The sequence below is a fragment of the Schistocerca nitens genome, chromosome 2 (assembly GCF_023898315.1).
Source record: "Schistocerca nitens isolate TAMUIC-IGC-003100 chromosome 2, iqSchNite1.1, whole genome shotgun sequence".
Classification (NCBI taxonomy): Eukaryota; Metazoa; Arthropoda; class Insecta; order Orthoptera; family Acrididae; genus Schistocerca; species Schistocerca nitens.
This window is the reverse complement of record NC_064615.1, coordinates 284,848,586-284,869,812: the sequence shown is the minus strand read 5'-3', so window position 1 is coordinate 284,869,812 and position 21,227 is coordinate 284,848,586. Positions and strand designations below refer to the sequence as shown.

The 21,227-nt window shown below is 40.3% G+C and overlaps 1 protein-coding gene across 3 annotated transcripts in view; it reads left to right on the top strand.

Moving 5' to 3' along the window:
* The window catches only part of LOC126236031 (MICOS complex subunit MIC27), a 53,761-nt gene that overhangs the window by 19,389 nt on the left and 13,145 nt on the right, over positions 1 to 21,227 (top strand). The window lies entirely within an intron of this gene.

Here is a 21,227-nt window from a genome sequence, read left to right as displayed (position 1 = left end):
ACAGCTTCTCGAAGCAGGCCATGTCCATCCTAATGAAGTTCTGAAATTCTTGCAGATCTTAGGGCCTCAGTTCTTTCATTAACAGTGAATATATTCACCTGCCTTCATCCCTTCTTATCAGCCAGGGTCGAACCCAACAACGTGTGATTTTTCGTTTTTGTCACTGTTCTGCCCTAATCCGAAGATTTACTGTCACTGCCAGGGCAATAGCTCCAAAAACAAGTGGATCCTCCATGTGCAATATGCTGCGTAAACGTAAATTTCGATATACGTATACCAAGTGTCATATAAAACTGTTGAGTATTTAATTCACAACAATACTAACCTACATAAGAGAAAAACAATTAGTTAGTAAATAATGGTAAAAAACAATTTCTTATTAGCTCACAGAAATAATTTGTACGTATGACGTTCCGGTATATCATACAGTTGCCCTTGAGTTGCGCGCGGTTGAACGAACGACTTTACAAGACATCAGACAGTTCTATTTTCTTTTTGTGCATATCGACTGCTGCTTGCGTTTATCGTCTGTAGTTACAGGTATGCACGTTAGGGGTGCTGGTGCATAGGTGTATGGTTTAGGCACATCGTGTAATATGGACTTAACTTTCTGAACATTGTTAAGCATTTGCTTCATCAGAGTGAAGACACAGATGAGGAGTGGGGGGGGGGGGGAATTAAGAGGATCGGGTCTTGAAGAGGTGAAATGTAGCTCTAAATTCAGACTCAGGAGAAAAACAAGATGCAGTAATGGGTTGGAAGCAAAAGTAGAATAGTAGCAAAGGTCAAAAGATTAGATGAGTTGCAGGGAACTGATTGGTTAAAATTTAAGTTTAACTTTAATGAAATTATGTCTGCAGATGTAAATGGAAGATAAAGAGGTGAGAAATATATTAATAAGTTGAGGACAGGAGTATTGAGAAATTTAGTTAAAAAGAGGGTGCTTTTTTACTTAATGATAAGAAAAGGTGGTTGTGTATGTGAATGAGACCTGAAGACCTAGAAGAATTCAGAAAGATTACGTAAAGGCAAGACAGAGACTTACAAACTGCAGAACATTTCTGTGTGGGCTCTTACCACAATTTATTGTCTAGGAATTGTAAATGAAAACTGAAGAAATTGCAGAAGGGTACGAAATGAAGGAAATGGGACTAGATAAATTGAAATTCCTTCAGAATTATTAGGATGTTACAGAGGAAATACCGTGACAAAATTATTCCACATGGTATGCAAGGTACGATAGGAATAACACCCTCAGATTTTAACAAGAATGTAAGACTGAAATAAGAAAGGAAGTAAGACGTGGACAAATAGATGCCTTTGAGAGATTAAATAGTGAAGGCAGCAGAGGATCAAATAGGTAGAAAGACAAGGTTCAGTATAAATCCTCAAACAATGCACAGTGTACTGAATATAATTGGTGAATGGAATACGAACACCTAAAAATGAGGTTGACAGGAAATGCAAAATGGCAAAGCAAAAAATGGGTAGAGAAGTGCAAGACTGTAGAAGCATGCATGACTGTGGGAAACGTCGATGTTGAGTATAAGAAAATTGAAGAAATGTTTGGAGAAAAGAGAAGCAGCTGTATGAATATCAAGAACTTAGATGAAAGGCTGAAAGATGGAGGAAATATATAGAGGGACTATATAAAGGAAGGAAAACTGAGGACAGTATTACCGAAAGGATGAAGATGGGATGGAGGATGCAATATTGTGAGGAGATTTTGATAAAGCATTCACAGAAAGATGTAAATTGAAGCAAAGCACTTGGAATAGACAATATGCCCTCAGAATTACTAGGATGTTAGAGAGGAAATACCATGACAAAATTATCCCACATTGTATGCAAGATATGATAGAAATAACACCCTCAGATTTTAACAAGAATGTAAGAATTCCAATGAAGGCAGGTTTTGTTCCCATTTCTGATAGGATTACAGAACCATCAGTTTAATAAGTCATTGCAGCAAAATACTGATACACTTGATTTGTAGATGAGTGACCTTGGGGAAAATCAGTTTGGATAGAAAGACGTGTGGCAAATAATTACAAGATAGATTGAAGAAAGGCTAACCTACATTTTCAGCATTTTCAGATATATAGAAAACTTTTAAGTGTTTACTGGAATACATACTCTGAATTTCAGAAGGCTACAGGGATAAAATATAGGAAGCAGGAGGCTACAGAAACCAGACTGTAGAACAGGAAAGCAAAACACTAGTTGAGAAGGGAATGGGGCATGTGAGTAAGATGGGTAATGTACAACAGGGCCTGGATGGGATTATGAGTAGTATCTGCAGTTATAAGTGGCAAGTTAGGGAACTGTGTCCAGTCATTCAGTACTAAACTTGGGCTGACATATGTTTCTTAATTTCCATTATTTCAAGATAGTCAATCATCCTTCCTTTATGGATGTGATGTAATACTTCATGTTTCACCTTGTAATCATGGCATTCTTTAAGCAGTTGGTCTGCAAAAGTAGAATCTCCTTTTCTAAGTTTCTATCTTCTGTGGTGTTCCTTCAAGCAGGTGTGTATTTCCCTGCCAGACTGACCTATATGGAATTTGCCACAGTTAAAAGTAATTTTATATATTCCACTCTTTTTCCAAAGGCGGAGTGCTGTCTTTACTGTTGGGTAAAAGTGTCCAACAGTGTTGCACACATGAAATGTTTTTATTCTTCTGGATTTAAGCTTTCTGGCTATATCCAGTGAGAATTTTCCTCATATGGAATTGTGCAACATTTATTGTGTTCTTGAGGTGACGGGTCGAAAAAATAACAAAGAGGAGTGGTCATCTGTTGTTTCTGTCTTTTGTGCATTTTGAAGTCCACCAAGTTAGAAGGGTAGCCATTGTTTGATGCTATTTGTTTGATTTGCAATTAATTCCATTTGGAAGTTGTCTTTACTCATGGGGATGACAGCCTCCCCTGCTTTGCTTACCTGCTTAATCACACTAGTATATCTTATCTGTTTGTAATGTAGGACCTGTTAAAGACAAAATTATTTTGTTCAGCCATGCCTGTGGAACATGTTACCAAAGTTCATTGTTCAGTTTATTTTCTTCTACGGACAACCATTGTAATCTATATATAGTCCATTAGTTAATGTGTCACATATTTCATGTTAGTTAAATAATCTTATATCACATTAACACTGAAATAATACCTCTTGTTTTGCTCCTCAATCTAATTTTCAAATTGTTCATCTCAGGAAATGGAGATACTCTGTAGAGCTGTTGTTCAAAATCTTTGATCCAACAAAATTTCATTGCACCACAACATCCTTATCTTTGTACCTGATGGTGGTGTAACAGCTGAAAAATGGTTTTCAAAACAAAACAAAAAATAAATATTGTACAATATTACACCAGTGTTGTGTGTGTTTTTGTTCATAATGTATAAAGTATTCTACAAAGAACTGATGGAATAGTCACTCATTCCAATGAGTTTATGCAACTTCATGACAGTAGTACATTTTCTGACCACGGATACTGATAAATGACAATCTGATGGGCAATATATTTATAGATGAGTAAAAAATCAACAGTGTCAGTGTACATCAAATTGTCAATGGGCTTTTTGACCATGTTGGTCAATTGCTTACACTCACCGACATATCTGTGCATCAGTTCTGTGCATTCTTGAAAACCATTTTAGGACAATAAATGTTAAAAACCATTAAAAATTTCAACTACAGTGTGCAAGAGATACACTGGAGTCAAGTTTTCCACGAAACAGGTGTAAATGAAAAGTGTAATCAATTGTAAATGGATTTATCTCTCTTTTTGATGCTAACTTTCCCCAAAACAGTCATTAGAAACAGTTATGTGGCTCACTATGGGGATAAAAAAATCTTGCAGAACAAAGATGATTATATATAGTTGTCTCAGAACTGGTAATACCTCAAAGAAATGGCAGAAAACTTCCTGAAGCACCCTAAATAAGAAAATAAATAAACCTAAGAATGTGACAAAAAGGGAAATTGACAGAAAAATGGGCAACATGTGATACACACAGAAATTAAACAAGATGACAGTATTGTAAAGAAACCTGAAATGGTTGCAGTGAACTTGAACAAATTTTTTTGACAGCAGCAAAGTCTAGCTCTAAAGCATGGCTTCACAACAAATGTGTTCATGGAGCACGTTGTAAGCAGCAGGGTGTGAGCATGGAGCTTGGCGAGCACAGAGCAGAGAAGGCCAGGCCAAATGGGTGGACAGAACAGCTGCCGCCTCATGTTCGTCAGTCAGTTAAAATCCATGGCCAACTGCACTGTGTGAATTATTATTACTACAAGTGAAACAACAAACAAAAATATACACATGCTACATATGATTTTATTAATGCATACTTCATTTTTTTGTAATGTACTTTGTGAGCTGTTATGCAAAGATGAAGTCATTAAGGGTAGGATCCTTGGTTGTCTTGCACTTTTCTCCCTTAACAATTGCTTCTATGTTCAGAATAATTGTTCTTGTGCATTGCATAAGCAGTGCGCAGTTTAGATTATGGCCAGACAGCAAGTTTTTCATGTGTGTCTTATTACTTTTCATTGCAGAGGACAATTGTTCACAAACATTCTTGAAACTCAACACTGATATTATTATAGCCACCAGTCTGTGGAAATAAGGAAATCTATCTGGAGGGAAGTTTCTATAGAATTCCAAAATTTTTCTTGTTCTGAAATTTGTCTTTGTATTCTGTCACACTGCAGGTCAATAATTTCTAGTTGTAGTTCAGAATGAATCTCTTCAACACTCGCTGAATGTGGTGAGGAGAACAGATCAAAATCACTTTTAGTGCCACTGGATCTTGAAAACGTTGCTCTCTCTCTTTGTTAAGGGAAACTAAAATATGTGGTTAACATTGAATGACTTTGTGAACAACCGCATCTTGCACAGATGATAATTTAGGAAAATGAGCTAGATTTCCTTTTTCCAGCTGGCTCACCCAACGTGTCAATTTCATTTTAAAAGCTTGTATTCGGTCAATGAAATGAGTAATCAGCAGATCCTTATCCTGAAGTGAAATGTTGAGAGCATTCAGATGGCTAATTAAATCTGCTAAGATAGCAAGATCACTTTACTATAGGGGCTCTTTCAATCCATGAACACGCGTTATTTATTTCCATGAACATATTTATCTCATGGAATAGACAAAAAAAGTGATTTGATAATTCGCCACGACTAAGCCAGCATACTCCATTGTAGTAAGGTAGGCTACCACATTGGCTCTCAAGATCCTCAAGAAAGTTTTTAAATTGCCTATGTTGTAGACTATGCTTCCTTACATAATGGTTGTACGAACATCCCCATTCATTGTATTTTTTGGACTAACACTCTTTGCATGTAAGATCTGTTGGTGAATCGTGCAGTGAGCAACCCTGATTTCATTCAGTACAGAAAGCTTTTGCATTTTCTGATTCAGCATTGGAATGAACCCTTATTTCTTTTCTGTCATTGCTGGCACACTGTCTGTAGAAATAAACTACAGAAGTCCACGACAGTCTTGTGTTTTCCACACTTTCTTCAATACAGCTTAAAATGTCACTTTCAGTTTTTGTGTTCTTTGTGGCTATCACATCAAGGATCTCCTCTTGCACCTTGCTGTACCCATGATGCCAACACTTTTGTCCAGAGCTAGAGAATGTGCTGCAAAAATATTATAAATATTTGCAAGCTGGTTCTAGATATTGTCTACCTCTACCTGCATCCAATGCATAATCATCATGTTAGATAATGGCCTCATCCAAAAATGCTCTACTTGAGATGGTCACAATTGTTCCACAGCAACTACCACACATTCATTTAAATGGCCATCCTTCAAAGGACATCAAGGAATAGCCAATTTGGTTGTGAAGGGTAGTATGTGGGGGGTTGGGGTAAAAAATGTAAAGGGAGGGAGGGAGAACAAAACTTGACTCTGGTAAGCAGGTAGGTTGCTATATACAGATGACAGTGTAGGAAATCCACTAATTTCTTCACAAGATGATTTGTATTTTGGAAGACAGTATTCATTTTTGTCACTCAGTCATGTTGGCCATGCATAATGAGTTAGATGTGTACTCCCTCCATCCTCTATTCCATTGCAGTGTAGACTGTATATAGTTTATATCCCCAAACAGCTACCCATCACCCCACCCCACCCCACCTCCCTCCCCCCAAATGCTCATCCACCTCTTATCATATTTGTTGCCATTTGTCAGGACACATTTGGCTTTAACATGCCAAGTGTCCAATTTGTCATCCGGTGGGCTCTTAAAAATGTTTGTAGTTATTGCTGTCCATCAACGAATGGTTCTGTGTTCAACAACAAGTGCTTAATTTACCGGTAGTGGTTGGATGGATATACATGTGAATGGGAGCACTATTTGAGTTGGTGTATTTTGAGGAATGTTATTACACTATACTTCCAATCAGTAATGTGGATAGAATGAAATTTTCACTCTACAGTGGAGTGTGCGCTGATATGAAACTTCCTGGCAGATTAAAACTGTGTGCCAGACCGAGACTCGAACTCGGGACCTTTGCCTTTCGCGGGCAAGTGCTCTACCGACTGAGCTACCCAAGCACGACTGACGCCCTGTCCTCACAGCTTTACTTCTGCCAGTACCTCGTCTCCTACCTTCCAAACTTTAGAGAAGCTCTCCTGCGAACCTTGCAGAACTAGCACTCCTGAAAGAAAGGATATTGCGGAGACATGGCTTAGCCACAGCCTGGGGGATGTTTCTAGAATGAAATTTTCACTCTACAGCAGTGTGTGCACTGATATGAAACTTCCTGGCAGATTAAAACTGTGTGCTGGACCGAGACTCAGAACTCGGGACTGGTAGAGCACTTGCCCACGAAAGGCAAAGGTCCCGAGTTGGAGTCTCGGCCCGGCACACAGTTTTAATCTGCCAGGAAGTTTCAAATTGCTGTATATCTGTTAAGAAACTTTATATAGGCTTTGTTCTTTGCTTGTTAGCAATATATTATCATCTTGACATTTTGATAAATCGCTTTTGAATACTATTGGCAAATATTATCCAGGTTGTCTAATCTGCTAATCTTAATCATTATGTTATCACCGGTGGGAGATATTAGTGTTATTAAATTTTTTTCAGATTTCCTCTAAATCACATTTGGGTATTATTGTCTCAGTGGATATTATTGCCTCAATAACTGAAACAACAGTTACTCAAACAAGATCTTTTGTAAATATTTGGGTGGGGGGGGGGGTCTTGAGATTTAATCAGTGTCACACCTCTGAGTGAATCCTGACTGTGTACTAGTAGTCTGTCAGAATTTTTTTTTTTTTTTTTTTTGTTGTAGTTCTGTTATCTGTGCATAGTAAGCATTGAAAGGTGTGTTGATGATGTGCCATGTCACAAAGTTGTTAATAGAGCAATGTAGTGCAATAAAGCTCCTAGCCAAAGATGTTTACTGAGTACAGACAATTCCAAGATGATGATATTTACTCTGAGAATGTGGTCACAATGTTTAAATCGCAATTGGTACGTACAAGCCCAGAAATTGTGCTCATTTTGTAAGTGAACACACATTTGTTTTTGGTGGGGATATTGATCACATTATTTGTATATTACCAATAGAAAAATACAATATGACATAATATTCTACACTGTTGGTAACCAAAGAATAGAAAAACCTTCTTTACTCTCACTACTCTCACTTCAGAGTAATTCTTTTACAACCTAAAGTAAAACACTACACACACACACACACACACACACACACACACCAGCAAGCGTGTGCCTGCCCACCCAACTGCCTATGCCCCTATATAGTGCCAGCTAGACTGTAAGTGTCAGTGCTGCATTTTGGGAGATGGTCTGGTTGTGGTGGGGGTGGTGTCAAGTGTGGTGGGTAGAGCGAGAGGGAGGTGGGAAACGGGGTGCCCCCTCCGCCCAACAATTTCCACTTCATCCTGTCACCCCCTCCCATTTATTATCCCCACATCACCTTCAGCATGTGAAGCTCTCCACCAGCTCATACAGCAGTGCATTTTATGCCAAGCTGTTATACCTGTCACCTCCATCTCCTGCATTCCTAGCTGTAAAACTGGCTGTCTCCCTCCAAACCACGAGCCAGCATCCCCCTATCCCCAATCCCTCTTCCAGCCTCTTCTGCCCCCTCCCCCTTCCTTCCCCTCCCCCACCATCCCACCTGCTCCCATCCCCTCCCTTCTCCCACCCCTCCTCATCATTACCCAACACTTCCCATCCACTTCCCCTCCCCTTACCATGACCCCTCACCCTCTCACTCCCTCTACCACTCGCCTCATCCACTCCTTCTCCCTTCCTGTACCATTCACCCTCCCTTTACCACCCCCCTACCTCTACCACACTCCCGCCTCCCTCTACCACTCCCTCCCCCTGCATCCGCCCCCACTCCTTCCCCCACGCCCTCCTCCACCTATATTAATCTTGGAGTCTCTTAACATTGGTAACTCTTAACTTCATAAATCCCTCGTGTGTAATTTCTGTAAACAATATTTGGGATGATCACAAAGAATTAGTTGATTAAAAGACTTTACAAAGTTAATAGAATGGTGAAAACTGGATTTTCTTTCATTGTAAATCAGCCCGTTTCAGCTCACATTGTGCACTAGCGGGCAGGGAGGCACTGACGGGCATACTTTGGCAGGGGATGGGCAAAGAGCTGATATGCAGTTTGTTGGACCAACAGAGTGCATGCAAGGAGAAAGGGGAGTTGGATCTATCTCAACTTGGGATCTGGTTTGCCTGTTCCTCTGTTGCAACCTTCGCCAACCAATCTACCTTCTCCTCTCTGACAAAAGAACACAAAAGTTCTGAATGCTTGAAAAGTTTTCTCTGCTGTTTTTATAGTGTTTCTGTCACTGGTATTTAACATGTCTCTTACTGGAGTAAATACTGTCCAGCCACTCTGCCTCCTTATAACTAAACAATTTTCTCAGTTAAATTTTCCTGTGATGTAACTCCGTCAGTGCTCACAAGGAAACAGACAATCTGTATTTTGGCCAGGTTAACATTGATTTATGGAACAAGTGCTAATTGCATTTAAAGGTGAGAAAACTCTCAGCGACTTCCCTTTTTACATGCCACAACTGAGAGTGTGTCAGCAGTGCGCAAGTAGCAGCAAGTGGCTTATTTAGCGTTCATACAAGTGTTGTAGTCAAGTTGAAAATTTGTTTGAGTGTTCTTAGCACACTTGTTTAGGTAAATCCACCAAATCATTGTGTAGTTTCGTATTTAGCAGGGGCAGATTTGCATTTTAATATCTGTGATGTGTAAAGTCGCATAGTCGTCTGTCATTTGTTTATTTCTTTCAAATAGTCTTTGTACGTTACTGACAGTACAGTTAGCCTTCTGCCGCCAAGCAGTGTGCAAGTAGCAGCATTACTGCATTTACTAGGCAGTCTTGTATTTTTGTAACTATTTAAATTCTGTGTTGAATTGTTTGTGCTCTCTGTAGATTAGTTCAGACGTTCTTTGCACAACAGTATTTAGCATGGATAGGGACTGTGATTGCTGTGTTCGGATGCGGGCTGAGCTGGCATCCCTTCACTCCCAGCTTCAGGCAGTGTTGGCTTCGGTCACACAGTTTGAAGCTGTTGCCAATGGGCATCACTGTGGGGGTCCGGACAGAGGTTTGTCGGGGACGGCCAGCTTGTCCCACGCATCCCCCAATCAGACTACGGCTGTGGCTGCCCGGGATACTGCCCACATTGAGGCTGACCCCTCAGCTGTGGTAGAGTGGGAGGTCGTCTCGAGATGTGGCAGGGGGCGAAAGACATTCCAGAGGGCTGAACGGAAGGCCTCTCCAGTTTGTCTGTCTACGGCTGATACTGATCTTCGGCCAGACATGGCTGCTTGTCCTGTTCCAGAGGTTGCCCCTCAGTCTGCAAGATCCGGGCGGTCTCAGAGGGTGGGCTTACTGGTAGTTGGGAGCTCCAACGTCAGGCGCGTAATGGGGCCCCTTAGGGATATGGCTGCAAGGGAGGGGAAGAAAACCAATGTGCCCTCCGTGTGCATACCAGGGGGGAGTCATTCCAGATGTGGAAAGGGTCCTTCCAGATGTCATGAAGGGTACAGGGTGCACCCATCTGCAGGTGGTCGCTCATGTCGGCACCAGTGATGTGTGTCGCTATGGATCGGAGGAAATCCTCTCTGGCTTCCGACGGCTATCTGATTTGGTGAAGACTGCCAGTCTCGCTAGCGGGATGAAAGCAGCATCGTCGACAGGACTGACTGCAGACCTTTGGTACAGAGCCAAGTGGATGGTCTGAATCAGAGGCTGAGACGGTTCTGCAACCGTGTGGGCTGCATATTCCTTGACTTGTGCCATAGGGTGGTGGGGTTTCGGGTTCCGCTGGATTGGTCAGGAGCCCACTACACACAGCTACACGGGTAGCAGGGGTTGTGTGGTGTGGACTGGGTGGTTTTTTAGGTTAGATGGCCTCGGGCAAGTACAGAAAGGGCAACAGCCTCAAAGGGTGCGGGGAAAAGTCAGGACATGCGGGGACCAAACAGCAATCAGTATTGTAATTGTAAACTGTGGAAGCTGCGTTGGTAAAGTACCGGAACTTCAAGCGCTGATAGAAAGCACCGAAGCTGAAATTGTTAAAGGTACAGAAAGCTGGTTGAAGCCAGAGATAAATTCTGCCGAAATTTTTACAAAGGCACAGACGGTGTTTAGCAAGGATAGATTGCATGCAACCGGTGGTGGCGTGTTTGTCGCTGTTAGTAGTAGTTTATCCTGTAGTGAAATACAAGTGGATAGTTCCTGTGAATTATTATGGGTAGAGGTTATACTCAACAACTGAGCTAGATTATTAATTGGCTCCTTTTACCGACCTCCCGACTCAGCAGCATTAGTGGAAGAACAACTGAGAGAAAATCTGGAATACATTTCATATAAATTTCCTAAGCATATTATAGTCTTAGGTGGAGATTTCAATTTACCAGATATAGACTGGGACACTCAGATGTTTAGGACAGGTGGTAGGGACAGAGCATCAAGTGACATTATACTGAGCGCACTATCTGAAAATTACCTCGAGCAATTAAATAGAGAACCGACTCATGGAGATAACATCTTGGACCTGCTGATAACAAACAGACCCAAACTTTTCAACTCTGTAAGCGCAGAACAGGGAGTCAGTGATCATAAGGTCATTGCAGCAACCCTGAATATGGAAGTAAACAGGAATATAAAAAAAGGGAGGAAGGTTTATCTGTTTAGCAAGAGTAATAGGAGGCAGATTTCAGACTGCCTAACAGATCAAAACGAAAATTTCTGTTCCGGCACTGACAATGTTGAGTGTTTATGGAAAAAGTTCAAGGCAATCGTAAAATGCGTGTTAGACAGGTATGTGCCGAGTAAAACTGCGAGGGGCGGGAAAAACCCACTGTGGTTCAACAACAAAGTTAGGAAACTACTGCGAAAGCAGAGGGAGCTTCACTGCAAATTTAAATGCAGCCAAAACCTCTCAGACAAACAGAAGCTAAATGATGTCAAAGTTAGCGTAAGGAGGGCTATGCATGAAGTGTTCAGTGAATTCGAAAGTAAAATTCTATGTACCAACGTGACAGAAAATCCTAGGAAGTTTTGGTCTTAGGTTAAACCAGTAAGTGGATCGAAACAGCATATCCAGACACTCTGGGATGATAATGGCATTGAAACAGATGATGACACCCGTAAAGCTGAAATACTAAACACTTTTTTCCAAAGCTGTTTCACAGAGGCAGACCGCACTGCAGTTCCTTCTCTAAATCCTTGCATGAACGGAAAAATGGCTGACATCGAAATGAGTGTCCAAGAAATAGAAAAGCAACTGAAATCACGCAACAGAGGAAAGTCCACTGGACCTGACGGGATACCAATTCGATTCTATACAGATTACGCGAAAGAACTTGCCCTCCCCTTCTAACAGCCGTGTACCGCAAGTCTCTAGAGGAACGGAAGGTTCCAACTGATTAGAAAAGAGCACAGGTAGTTCCAGTTTTCAAGAACGATCATAGAGCAGATGCGAAAAACTATAGGCCTATATCTCTGACATCGAGCTGTTGTAGAATTTTAGAACATGTTTTTTGCTCGCGTATCATGTTGTTTCTGAAACCCAGAATCTACTCTGTAGGAATCAACATGGATTCCGGAAACAGCGATCGTGTGAGACCCAACTCGCTTTATTTGTTCATGAGACCCAGAAAATATTAGATACAGGCATCCCAGGTAGATGCCATTTTCCTTGACTTCCGGAAGTTGTTCGATACAGTTCCGCACGGTCACCTGATAAACAAAGTAAGAGCCTACGGAATACCAGACCAGCTGTGTGGCTGGATTGAAGAGTTTTTAGCTAACAGAACATAGCATGTTGTTCTCAATGGAGAGACGTCTACAGACGTTAAAGTAACCTCTGGCGTGCCACAGGGGAGTGTTATGGGACCATTGCTTTTCACAATATATATAAATGATCTAGTAGATAGTGTCGGAAGCTCCATGTGGCTTTTCGCGGATGATGCTGTAGTGTGCAGAGAAGTTGCAGCATTAGAAAATTGCAGCGAAATGCAGGAAGATCTGCAGCGGATAGGCACTTGGTGCAGGGAGTGGCAACTGACCCGTAACATAGACAAATGTAATGTATTGCGAATACATAGAAAGAAGGATCCTTTATTGTATGATTATATGATAGCGGAACAAACACTGGTAGCAATTACTTCTGTAAAATATCTGGGAATATGCGTACGGAACAATTTGAAGTGGAATGATCATATAAAATTAATTGTTGGTAAGGTGGGTGCCAGGTTGAGATTCATTGGGAGAGTCCTTTGAAAATGTAGTCCATCAACAAAGGAGGTGGCTTACAAAACACTCATTCGACCTATACTTGAGTATTGCTCATCAGTGTGGGATCCGTACAAGGTCGGGTTTACAGAGGAGATAGAGAAGATCCAAAGAAGAGCACAGCGCGTTTCGTCACAGGGTTATTTGGTAAGCGTGATAGCGTTACGGAGATTCTTAGCAAACTCAAGTGGCATACTCTGCAAGAGGGGCGCTCTGCATTGGGGTGTTGCTTGCTGTCAAGGTTTCGAGAGGGTGCATTTCTGGATGAGGTATCAAATATATTGCTTCCCCCTACTTATACCTCCCGAGGAGATCACGAATGTAAAATTGGAAAGATTCGAGCGTGCATGGAGGCTTTTCGGCAGTCGAACCATACGCGACTGGAACAGGAAAGGGAGGTAATGACAGTGGCACGTAAAGTGCCCTCCGCCACACACCGTTGGGTGGCTTGCAGAGTATAAATGTAGATGTAGATGTAGAGAGTGAGTTGAGAGTAATAAATATAATTATTACTGCATAACATACCGCCTTTGGCACATAGATATAGATGATTATCAAATACTGTAAAATGTTGTTTACAGTGATAAAGAAGTCTTCATGTGATTGCACTGGTCAAGACCAAGAGTTGAAATCAATGTTGAAGTGTAAACGTAAACTAAAGAGACTTAAGGACATCAAAAATGAATAATACTTTGGAGTCAATAATCATCTATTTTTAAATCTGGTTCATTGGTGAAGCAGAAGGAAGTAACATGGATTTTTTTCTGGCCATTTTTCTTTGGATAACACATTTGGTGACATAAATTAATGTGTGTATTTCCTTCATGATTTCCCACATGCCAGGTATGATAATTATAATATTTCTCAGAGTTTTGTTGTGTGTAAGGTATAATATTATAATGTGATGATAAAGTAGCATTCAAAAAGGCCTCTTAAAAGGATAGCATTGGAATTGAATACCATGTACTGTTTCAGTAGTTGCCAAATACAGGGGGGGGGGGGTATTGATAATCTAGGGATCTCATACTTATTAAAATTTTTCAGAAACTATCAATTTTAGTAACATGTTCAAAGTTGTTTGTCTAAAGTATGTAGCTTAATAAATAGAATATTAGTATGAAAATATATCGCTGCTTCCCAAATGAAAGATCTAGTGAGCAGTGGACAGGCCCATAAGATTAATTATGTAGACATGAAGTTAATAAAGTGTCATCTTCATTGCCAGTCATGAAAATTGCTACAATCCCAAAATGTCAGTCATTTGCAATAACCTGAGAGTGCCATGAAGTATCATATCATGTCTGAATTGTAAAGAATGAAAAGAGGGACCTAAAAATGGCAATAGATTAAAAAAAACCTACCCCCCACTTTTTCATGACATGTAAATCCAAACAAACATTAAACATTGGACGATGATATTAAAAAATGTAAATGTCTGCAACTGAGGTACAGACTTAATATAATGTGTTACATAAAATTAGAAACTACTAGTCAGTGTTCTATAAGAATGCATTACAGCAGGGACAAACCTATAGCTATCTACTTAAGACAACTTGAATTTTATCTTGTTCCCATAATTTGTATTAGATGTATGAAGATACTGGAAATTTCATGAAGGAGACATCATACAAGAAAGTGCACAGTCATTCATTTGTGCCTGTGTAGTTCCGTGAATAGGAACGTTGCGGAGGGGAATGTTTTTCTTGTGTGGCACACACTTCTAATCTGCCAAAAAGTTTCACAACATTGCACACTGCTGTACTTATTAAATATTCTAAGCTATTATGCCATAGTAAACTGAATTTATTGAGGAAACCTTGTATGAAGGTTTAATAGATGCCCTGGTTCACTGCTGACTGAGGTGAATTTAGTTTCTGCATGCTCCTGCACAAATGCGTGACATCACATGTGTACAAAATTGGAGTGCTTTTGGCTGTTATCAATTGTTGCCATAAGCTATTTTGATTGACCTATGATGGAAGAGTGGTTCTTGTTTTCAGGTACCCAGATACCATTCAGTTTCGCACCCTCCTCTGTCTGATTAGAATTATTGTCATTTTTAATAATTTCTTCTCGTATCTCTGTACAGCCTGTTGTAATAACCCCAGCCAGGATCTGAGTCTTATCAGATTGGACTGAATCTTTGAATTGTCTTGCAACCATAGACTTAAAAGGGCATGACCAGTTTTATGGACAGATAGATCGTGTATCCATGGCGAACCCCTTAAGCCCAGAGGCACCATATTTCTTAAGGAAAAAAATTCAGTGAACAGGCACTGGGTACTGCTTTAAAAAAAAAGGGAAAAAAAATCTGGCTTTGTTACATGGACAATACGTCTGTGTTTTGGGGACTTAACAAAGAGGAACTAGGTCCTTGTACTGATGGACCATCAAGGTGGTATTGTGCAGGAGAAGCCTAAAGATGCTGCCCAGAAAACCGCCATGAATCTTTTCTTAATGGCAGTGGAGAGAATGTGATGGTCCAGAAGGATGCATAAAATTTATCAGTGCATCTTGCTACTCAGACAAGATATCACACACATTTCCAACCCACCATTTGTCATTGTAAATGCAAGCAACAGAAAAATCTTTTTGCTAGCTCAATACTGGCATCATACAGCTTCATTAAAAATAAACTTGTGTCACCTGAAAATTTACTGTTCTGAATACCATACAAATCTGCAGGATGGTTTTTCCATCGTTTGAGCAACTGTGGAAGCAGATACAAACTGATTTTTCAGCAAATGCAAACTTTGTTTATTTAACCATCATCACAAAATGAGTACAGATCATACAGTCTGAGAATTTGATTCATGAAAAATCTGAAGTGTTATTAAAGCTCTTGTGCTGGACAGCAGAGCCATCACTTTATAAAGGAAAAAATCAGTTTGGGAGAAAAAAAGACTAAGCTCTGAACAGAGCCATGCACTGCAATAGTTCCATGTGTTTAGGTTTTTGCACTGTTACTGATCAATACAACAGAATATGTACAGTGGGATTAAATATTGTCTGGCTGTTCTTCCAGTGACAACCCTGAAAAGCATTCTAAACAGCAAAAAATATTCTTCTGTAAGATGCATCAGTGCCACTACTTCATTAAGTTTCAGGTTTTCTGTTACAACCTCCAGATATTCAGTGTAGTACTTTAACAAAAAATGGTGGATTGAAAGATTTGCAGCTCTGTCTCACAATTTTTCAACAAAATCTTCAGTTGATAGTTGCTGTTCAATTAGTGTAGCTTGATCGCTTTGAATGCACTGTTTAAACTGAGTGATATCTTCAGGATATTCACCCTTGTGCGCTGAAGAAAGTTTGTTTTACTCCTGCTTTTTCTTTGCCTGTGTCACAATGGTGAAGCAAGTAGTCTTTTGATTTTATACTGCAAATGTAGAAACCCACTAAAAATTTGCAGGCAGATGATACCAGTTTTATATTTTGATCAATAATTAACACACAGATTGAATCCATTGCAGCAGAGCCAACAATGACACAGCATTCTCATCTTTGTCATATAAATACTATTCACAGATGGCTCACATGAAACAAATGCCCGTTAGAGCTGAAAAAGTATAGATGTGGTTTTTGAGGTACAGGACTTTAAAACTGGCTTAAGATTTACTCTTGAAACCCACTTTACATTAGAAAATTCTGGAAGTAAGTAATTAACCTCTAAGACAAAAAGACGTGCCACGAAGGAATTGTCTGAATGGGATGAAAATCGGTAAATGTGATGTATATGTACAGATAAAAAAATTATTAAAATTTCAGAAAATTTGATGATTTATTCCAGAGAAAGAGCTTCAAAAATTGAGCAAGTAAGTAATGTGTTGGTTCACATCTGGGCCTTACGCAAGCAGTCATTTGGCTTTGTGTGGATTGATAGAGTTGTTGGTTGTCCTCCTGAGGGATAATTTGCCAAATTCCATCCAATTGGTGTGTTAGACTGGTAAAATCATGACTTGGTTGGAGGGCCCTGCCCAAAATGCTCCAGACGTTCTCAGTTGGGGAGAGATCTAGCAATTTTGATGGCTAAGGTAGGGTTTGGCAATCACAAAGACAGGCAGTAAGAACTGTCGTGTGTGTGTGTGCGTGTGTGTGTGCGTGTGTGTGTGTGTGTGTGTGTGTGTTTGTCTGTGTGTCTGTCTGTCTGTCTGTGTACACACACACGCATTATCTTGCTGAAATGTATGAGCCCAGGATGGCTTGTCATGAAGGGCAACCAAACGGGGTGTAGAATATCAATGATTTACCACTATGCTTTAAGGGTGCTGTGGATAACAACCAAAGGAGTCCTGCTGTGAAATGAAATTGCAGCCTCACAACATGTCTCCTCGTTATCGGGCCGTATGGCAGGTGACAGCCAGGTTGGCATCCCACCACTGTCCGGTGCGTCTCCAGACATGTCTTTGGCCTGGAGGATAGACAAGTTGGCCTGGAGTGACCTAACAAATGAAGGAGAACCTTCTATCTATAGGTTCATTACATTATCTTGATAATGCAAAGCAGGAACTCTTTGTAGACGTCTGCTACCATAATGCACTTCTACAAAATTGTCTGTCTGCATTACACTTTATTTTGTCATACATATAACGCATTTTGGCAGACTGTCATCAGGTCAAAAACACAAGTGAAGAAGCTGTACATTGTGTCACGTCAAATAGCACATAATAATACCAACAATTACACTGTCTCTTTCAACCGTCTTTGCCCATTTGAAGAATTCCGGAGAAAGACCAATGTTGTGTGATGCAGTCAATAAGCCCAAAGGAAGAAATAAAAAATGGCCTGTCAACTTAGAAAGTTTTATTTCAATCAGTTTAGAAGTCTTTACTTTAAGAATTCATATCCACTAGGTAGTAAGAGAAACTGCTCCATTACTTAGTTTAAATTACTTGTGAACTTATAGTAACTACCAAAGAAAGTATGTAGATTGAACATACACTATGTGCTCAAAAGTATCCAGACACCCCCAAAAACAAACGTTTTTCATATTAGGTGGATTGTGCTGCCACCTGCTGCCAGGTACTCCATATCAGCGACCTCAGTAGTCATTAGACATCATGAGAGAGCAGAATGGGACACTCTGCGGAACTCTCAGACTTTGAACGTGGTCAGGTGATGGGGTGTAACTTGTCATACATCTGTATGCGAGATTTCCACACTCCTGTATATCCATAGGTCCACTGTTTCTGATGTGATAGTGAAGTGGAAACGTGAAGGGACATGTACAGCACAAAAGCACACAGGCCGACCTCGTCTGTTGATTTACAGAGACTGCCGAAAGTTGAAGAGGGTCATAATGTGTAATAGGCAGACATCTATCCAGACCACCACACAGGAATTCCAAACTGCATCAGGATCCACTGCAAGTACTATGACAGGCGGGAGGTGAGTAACCTTCGATTTTGTGGTCAAGCGGCTGATAGTAAGCCACACATCGTGCTGGTAAATGCCAAATGATTCCTTGTTGGTGTAAAAAGCATAAACAATGGATGATTGAACAGTGGGAAAACATTGTCTGGAGTGACTAATCACAGTGCACAACGTGGCGATCCAGTGGCAGGGTGTGGGTATGTTAAATGACCGGTGAATATCATTTGCCAGCGAATGTAGTGCCAACAGTAAAATTCGAAGGCAGTGGTGTTATGGTGTGGTTGTGTTTTTTTGTGAAGGGGGTGTGCACCATTTGTTGTTCTGTGTGACACTATCACAACACAGGCCTACATTGATGTTTTAAGCACCTTCTTGCTTCCCAGTGTTGAAGAACAATTCAGGGATGGCAATTGCATCTTTTAACACAATCAACCACCTGTTCATAATGCACGGTCTGTGACGGAATGGTTACATGACAATAACATCCCTGTAATGGACTGGCCTGCACACAGTCCTGACGTGAATCCTATAGAACACCTTTTGGATGTTTTGGAACACGACTTCGCGCCAGGCCTCACCGACCAACATCGATACCTCTCCTCAGTGCAGTACTCTGTGAAGAATGGGCTGCCATTCTTCAAGAAACCTTTCAGCACCTGATTGAACGAATGCCTGTGGAGTGGAAGCTGTCATCAAGGCTAAGGGTGGACCAACACCGTATTGAATTCCAGCATTATTGATGGAGGGCGCCACAAACTTGTAAGTCATTTTCAGCCAGGTGTCCAGATACTTTTGATCACATAATGTACCTCTGCCATTCATGTATTTTGTAGTAGAACCTATTACAGAAACTGTTCGTGGTGTACTTATCACATTAATTCACTAAGAAAATAAGAGCTTTCAGCAACCATCACCATCACTGTATTTGTCAGGATAGCATAATGTGTTAATGTGGCACACACACTAAGAACAGTACAGACAACAAATTCATCAAGAACAACTCTGTGGCTATAGTTGTACTTATTGCGTTCCTTAACATTGTTGTGCTACTGATTGAAGTGGCACAGTGATGAAAGAATTGGATTTGCCCCTAGAAGAATGAGGCTAAAATTGTCTTCCTGTCCAATTTAGGTTTTCCATAGTTACTGAAAGCTGAAGTCAAATACTAAAGTGGTTTTCTTTGTAGCTGATTGCCTATTCCTTCCATACCCCCACCAAGATTGAATTCCATCTGTAATGATATCATGGACAACATGATGTTAACCCTTAATATTCGTTTTCCACATTCTGTTAATCTTTTGTCTTTGTTATTGGATTATGTTTGACATTTTTTTAAGTGTCTACAAAGCTGCCAAACAATTGGAGATGCCTGAGCTAAAGATTCTGTAAACAGCATACAGTAACCCATCTTCTTAATTTGACTTGTGTGTCTTCATTTTCTGGAATCATGTTTCTGTATTTTTACTGCTAGTTTTGGCTGATTTAACTCCTGTTTTAACATTGTCTTTTGAAATTCCTCATGCTGTAGATTGCCACTGGATATTTGACTTTGTTCATTGTTGCATTATTTGGGACATCTGCTATAGAGTTTCTTGCTTTATTGTTGTACCTGATTAATATGTGCTTTAAATGCAGGCTACTTTATTGGGAAAGTTAACTGTCCATTGTAGGACTGTAGTTAAATTTATTGTATATTTTGCGTTGCATACATATCACCACTTTCAGGTCTAGCAATGACTTACCAATATGAAAAATGCCTGACTTGCATCATGACTTGAATTCATGTTACACTGTGGGTGGTGCCCCTATAACTTGGACGGGTATGTCTGTTCAAATGTCAGATTCTCATATCCAACTTAAATTTGACTGACAGAAGAAATCTTTCCTTTGCCTTGTTGGATGATGCTTTCTGCTGTGCATATAACAACATAAATATAAAAATTTCTAACTGGATAGATAAAAAAATCTACTCACCGAGCGGCAGCAGAACACACACACAAGACTGTTGTGATTGGCAAGCTTTCGGAGTCATGGCTTCTCCTTCAGGCAGAAGGGTTGAAGGGGAAGGAAGAAGGGTGAAGGAAAAGAACTTGAAGAGGTTTAGGAAAAGGGGTAGATTTTGTGAAAGTCACCCAGAACTGCGGGTCAGGGGTGCTTTCCTTCTCATCCTGTACAGTAAGTCTCCCCTGGCCTGCAGTTCTGGGTGACTTTTGCAAAATCTCCTCCTTTTCCTAGACCTCTCCAGTCCTTTTCCTTCACCCTTCTTCCTTCCGCTTAAACAATTCTGCCTGAAGGAGAAGCCATTGGCTTCGAAAGCTTGCCAGTCACAACAGTCTTTTATGTGTGTGTTCTGCCACCGCTTGGTGAGTGGATTTTTTTATTTATCCAGTTAAATAATTTCACCCATAATTGATTGTTTTCAATGTCATAAATATAAAATAATTGATAAGATTGATAATTAATGTAGTCCACACCAAGGTAACTTAACACTCACTTTGGCATCCAGTAAGAGAAGAAGAAAAGCATCTGCTTCTTTGTTTTTTCACTTATTTCAAGAAAACAGAAAATGAGATAGTAGTAGGTATAAAACTGCTAAATTGAGCACCTGATCAGGTGAAATAAATAAGATGTAAACATTATATGAAACTAAGTGGAAAGACTCCTGTCCCAGCCAGCAGAGGTGTGATGTATAACAAGGTAAAGACAATGGCATGCCACCTTCAATACGACCAGACCTAGTAAAGCACTGTGGTGTTCAGTCCAGCATTTGAGTTGACGACAGAATTATTTTTTATTTATATCAAAAGAAAAATTCGCATGAGAAAACTATAAATTTATGAGACAGAATTGGTAGCCAGTACTTAAGTAGGTAATATATTTAGTACTGCCAATGGGCATAAAGGCACAAACACATGACACTATTCTGACTTTCACAATTATTAATTCCTTGCAAAGGGATGGCAGAGAGATAGGTTAGCGAAGGTTAAAAAGGAAAGTCAGGTCGCTTTGACCCGAGAGAGAGAG